Source organism: Mustela nigripes, unplaced genomic scaffold (genome assembly GCF_022355385.1).
Source record: "Mustela nigripes isolate SB6536 unplaced genomic scaffold, MUSNIG.SB6536 HiC_scaffold_20, whole genome shotgun sequence".
Lineage (NCBI taxonomy): Eukaryota > Metazoa > Chordata > Mammalia > Carnivora > Mustelidae > Mustela > Mustela nigripes.
This window is the reverse complement of record NW_026739436.1, coordinates 769,322-775,396: the sequence shown is the minus strand read 5'-3', so window position 1 is coordinate 775,396 and position 6,075 is coordinate 769,322.

Sequence of the window (6,075 nt, the reverse complement as noted above, 5' to 3'; positions counted from 1 at the left end):
ATCTGTATATATTTCTTAAGTCCATCTCATCAAATGTGTCATTCAAAGTCACTCTTTCTGTATGATTTTCTGTCTGAATGATTTATCAATTGATGTAAGTAAAATGTAAATGTCCCATATCATTATTGTATTGCTGTAATTTATCCTTTTATGTCTATTAATATTTACTAAATGTATTTAGATATGCCTATGTTTCTGCAAAGATATTTTCAATTGTTATAGTTTCATATTGAATTGTTCCCTTTATCAGTATGTAGAGTCCTTTGTCTCTTGCTGTAGTCTTTAAGTCTATTTTGTAAGACATAGGTTAATATCCTAGGTTTTTTTCTCTTCATTTGCAGGGTAAATATTTTTTTATCCCTGCCCTTCAATCTGTATTTGTCTTCAGGTCTGAAATAAATCTCTCCTAGACAACATAGAGATAGGTCTTGCTTTTTTATGCATTCTGACACCCATTGTCTTTTGTTTGGAGCATTTAATCCACTTATATTTTAAGGAATTTTTAATAAGTATGTACTTAGAACCATCTTGTTACTTATTTTATAGTTGTTTTGTGGTTCTTCTCTGTTTCTTTCTTCTTCTCTAGTTCTCTTGTCTTGTGGTTTGATGACTTTCTTTAGGGATATATTTAGATTTTTTTTCTCTTTATTTTTTGTGTGCCTTTTATAATTTTTGGCTTGTGGTTACCATGGGGCTATTATATAATATATCCATATTATGTGGCAATCTATATTAAATTAATGGTTCTTTGATTTGGACACATTCCAAAAGCAGTAAATTTTTACTCCCCCCTCCAGATTTTACATGTGTAGTATCATATTTTTCATATTTCTGTTTTGTGTATCCTGTCCTTAATTTTTATTGATATAATTTTACTATTTTTATGTTTTATCCATTACACTGACTTTATAACTGATTGCTTTTGCTAGTTTTCTTTTTTTCTTTTCATAATTTTCTTACTTTCAGTTATACCCCACACTTGGATGGGGGAAGCAGTGCTAGCAAGGTAGATAAAGTGTGTCAAAATTGGCTTCTACAAGCATTCAGCCAGCTGGGCTGAAGGAAGGCAAGGAGAATGATGCCCCAACACTTTTATTCCTGGAGAAATATCCTGTAGTTCCTTCCTCTCTGGCAATGTCCTAAAAGTTAATAAATCATGTGTAAATCAGATGCTCTTCAAGTGTTGCTTCTGTGCTGGGTCTTATAAGAATGGAGATTCTTCACTTCTCGGCCTTTTGGCTAAGATCAAGTGAAGAGTGAAGATGCAGTTTTCCATTACACTCCAGCTTTCCCAAAGTTAAGCCTCAGCTCACTGATTTTGAAAGCAAGAAATTATGAGAACTTGTTTGCACTGCAGGATCACAGGACTGCCAGTGTCTGGTGTGAGGCTTGATCTCTTTCTCCTCGTTGCTTATAATGTCCCTCCTCGTTGTGCTTTGGTTCCTGATCTTGATTCTGCCCTTCCTGCCCTTTTTGATATGGCCTTTTCTTTAGGACTTTAACTGTGGAGGATCAGTTCTGCCATTCTTCATGATATTTTCAGAGTCAGTTATGATATGTGTATTTTTTGTAATGTGCCAATGGAAAGTAGTGTACTCAGGATCCTTTTCTAGTCCTCCATAGTCTCTCTCTTCTCTAGCAAACTATTAGCTGCTTTGTAGATACAACTAGAATTCCAATAGCTGCAATGTGACAGCTAATAATGAGGAGACTGGAAGGCCTGATATTTTTTACTTGACTGGCACATGCATGGGAGATTGGTTAATTGGGAGCCCTTGCTAGGAGAATGTATTTGCAGTGTGCCATTCTTAATGAAAAATATGGAATATAAGGTTGCCTGGGTCGCTCTGTGGGTTAAAGCCTCTGCCTTCAGCTCAGGTCATGATCTCAGGGTCCTGGAATCAAGCTCCACATCAGGCTCTCTGCTCAGCAGGGAGCCTGCTCCTCCCCCCCCCCACCCCTGCCTGCCTCTCTGCCTACTTGTAATCACTCTGTCAAATAAACAAATAAAATCTTTAAAAAATATATGGATATAATAGTTATTAAAAAGGTAACAAATAAAGGGAGAAACTCACATAGGAGGGAACCAGAATGGTAGCATACCCATTGTGGTTGTACACAACAGGATTCCCTCATTTGGGTCTTGTGCTCATTATTTCCAGAAATAATTTAGATTGCAACCATATAACATACATAAAACATGTTTATTGTAGTTGGAGATAAAACTAACCTGGGAGTATAATTAATATAATAGGTACTGAAAGACAAATTTAAAATTATCAGGAGAGGTTACAAAAATGAACCAGGATGTTTAGGCAGGGACATAAAGCCCTATGTAAATGTTTAAAGTTAAGTTGGATAAGAGAAGTGTCCTATTTTGTTAGTAATAACGGTAAAAAATACTGGGTTGTCACATTTGTCTCTGCTATTCAACCAAAACTATTCTTAATGAAGTTCCAGTAGTTACTTGGCAGTAAAAGCTACTTTCTGTTTGCTAATCCTTTTCCTTTCTGTTCTTTCCTGACCCTTTATTTGACCCTTTACAAAAGTTCCACTAATTTCCTAATTCCATTATTTCATGTTTCCCTAATTTCCCTATATGTCCTATTTTTCCTTCTTGGTCTCTTTTACCATACCTTTTTTTTTTTTTAAGATTTTATTTATTAATTGGTCAGAGAGAGAGAGACAGAGAAAGAACACAAGCAGAGGGAGAAGCAAGCAGAAGGAAAAGCAGGCTCCCGCTGAGCAGGAAGCATGAGCCAGGACTCAATCCCAGGACTCTAGGATCATGACCTGAGCTGAAGGCAGATGCTTAACCGACAGCATCCTTTTGCTATCCCTCTAAAGGTTTTCCTTTCCCCTTTTCATTTAAAATTCAATGTTCCCAAAATTTTAATCACAGTTACTTTGTACTCTTCATCTTTCTCTCTTCTCTCTTTTTTTGCTATTAACTCATACTAAATACAGTTGTTGAGGACCTGGGAGGTGAATTAAAGCAGACATTGATAAATATAAAGATATTCCATCTTCATGAATTGAAAGAATTAATATTGTTACAATGTCCATACTACTCAAGGTAATCTACAGATTCAGTGAAATCTGTATTAAAATGCCAGTGGCATCTTTCACAAAAATAGGACAAACAATCCTAAAATTTGCATAATACCAGAAAAGATGCAAAATAGCTAAAGCAACATTAACAAAGGGATAAGGCTGGGGGCATCTTTCTTTCTGATTTAAAATTGTATTATAAAACCATAGGAATCAGAACAGTATGATATTGCTATGAAAACAGATATATAGATCAGTGGAACAGAGTAGAGTTTAAAAATAAGTCCATGCAAATATGGTCAGTTTATTAAAAAGGACCCAAGAATATGCAAAAGGGAATGGAGGAGTCTTTTCAACAAATGATGCTAGAAAAACTGGACAGCTACATGAAAAGGAATGAAATTGAACCACTATCTTACATCATACACAAAAATAAATTCAAAACGGATTTAACTAGAAAATAAGACTTGTAAAACTCCTAGAGAAAATATACTCAGTAAGATCCTTAATATCACTTTTTGCAAGGATTTCTTAGATTTGATACCAAAAGCAGGTATCAACATGGGGACTCGAAGCTTGTGAAAACCCTTGAACACAGCTAGATATCAATCATTCCAAAAATCCTAGAAATCTATCTGAATGCTGAGAGAATGAAGTGCAAAACATCATTGGAAGGTAGGAGGTTCAGAGATGTGATTCCAAAGAGCAAAGAATTGCTGATGTGGCAAAGGGGAAGAAGCCTAGATTTCAGAGAGCAGGGAAAGAGAGAGAGAGAAAGAAAGAGAAAGCAGTGCAACAAGAAAAAGAGTGCGCAAGAGAAACATTTCACCAGAACCTCTGACTGGGAGAACTAGAGCAGGTGATTGCCACAAGTTTTTATAAGAAGCAGAACTCAATGTCTGAATTTTTAGAAGTTGCCGCCATCACTGGGATTGCATCCAGTGGGCCTAGCAGTGCTCCAAGGAGCAGAAGGTGGAACCCTGGGAGTGCACAACATGATCTGAGGATCCCCTGGGATTTGGAGAAAAATAGTTTCCTTGTTGGAATATATTTAGGAGATATGGACAACCTCTTTTGGACTCAAGAGCTGGCAGCACCAGTGGGTGTTCCATTCATTAACATAGGAGCAGAGACACCAGCTGAGGGCAAAAAACGTTGGTGTTGGCTCTTTGCTGGGCTCTACAATAAACTCCAAGTGCCAGTGTGATTTTGTGAGTGCTTTTATGGGACAAAGAGTCACTGGACACAGCATGGTAAGACCCACCCCCACAGGATCAGCACAGGTCCACACTGTGCCAGGTCACTAAAACCTGGAGGTTTGAAACCCAGCCTTGTCCCTGAAATAAAATACAGGAGCACTGTGCTGCCTGAAAGGTAGGCAAGTTGGATATAGAGAAGAGGAAATCAGGGACTTGACAGAAGCCTGTAACACAAGAGGGGAGATCCCTCTTCTGTGAGAGTTTCTTAACCAGCAGTGGGTGCAAATCTTCCAGTTGCAGGATGAGAGAGAACCATATAATGTGACATGTCAAGTATATATCAATAAAAATTATGCCAATTATGTCAATTGAAAAATAAGAGGAAAACAAATAAATAACAGGTAATTTGGAATTAACTTTTGTTAATACTGAATTAACTTTTGTTTTGATTTTAATCCTCATTTGAAATACTAGTGATACATTGTCACCAACCAACATTTATCATCTTTGTGGCTAAATGGACCTAGTACTATTTACAAAAATACTTTTACACTATTCTAATGGACTACATAATTTAGTTTTCTGTATAGATAGTCACACCACAAACTAATATTTTTCAGAAATCAGCAGATTTAGGCTCACCATACTTCTCTATCTCCTCACTATAAAACAATAATATTTCCTAGACTATTATTTAAGGGACCAATTAATTATAGCATAGTCTTCTTGAATAATAGGAAAAAATAAAGATGAAAAATTAAGGAAAATGTTGAAATTAGTCAAAATGATATCAAAAGTTCCTTCTTGGTTTAACAGACAGAGGTACTGAACATAAGGGTTTAAGGACTATCTAAAACATTAAAAGATCAGGGGTGCCTGGGTGGCTCAAAGGGTTGAGCCTCTGCCTTTGGTGCAGGTCATGATCTCAGGGTCCTGGGATCGAGCCCAGCATCGGGCTCTTTGCTTAGTGAGAGCCTGCTTCCTCCTCTCTCTCTCTCTGCCTGCCTCTCTGCCTACTTGTGGTCTCTGTCTGTCAAATGAATGAATAAAGTCTTTGAAAAAAATAAAATAAAATAAAACATTAAAAGATCAGATTGCTATATAATTTAAATTTAGTATTTTACACACTTTTCTTTTTAGGCAGCACAGTGCTCCTGAGAACAAAAAGCTCTCAGGAACGGTGAATTCCATCCAGGAATGGAAGTTAAGTAAAGTCAACTAAAAAATTCCATCCAAGGGTGCTAGGGTGGGTCAGTTGGTAAAGTGCCCCACTCTTGAATTATGCTCAGGTCCTGATCTCAAGATTGTGAGATGGAGCACTGGGTGTGGATCCTGCTTAAGATTCTGTACCTCTCTTCACCAGCACCTCTCGAAAAACAACAGTAACAAAAAAGATCCATTCACAGTAAAAGAATAGTTTGGCCTATGGTTATCAATGGTTATCCAGCATTTAACTTTAGTATAAATATATATATTTATCTATATAATTTATATATTATATATTATAAATAAATATTTGTCGGTGCCCCAGCGGCGTAGCGCATGCGCAGTAATGCTTCTGGGCTCCGCAGTGCTGGCTCGTTGCCTGGGCCACCGCTGCCTCAAACCCTTGCCAGCTGCCACCGGGTGGCAACGGAGCTCCGGCTGGCCCCCCGCTGGGCCCGCGTGGGGTCCCGGGCGCCCCATGACTTTTTCGGTGCCCAAAAGTAAACACGCCATTAAGATGGCGGCTGGATGCGAGCCAGTAGGTAGAACTTAGGATTTTGTATCTATATGGCTGCGAGTGATTGGTTGTGCAACCTTGGTATATATAGACATGCGGGGG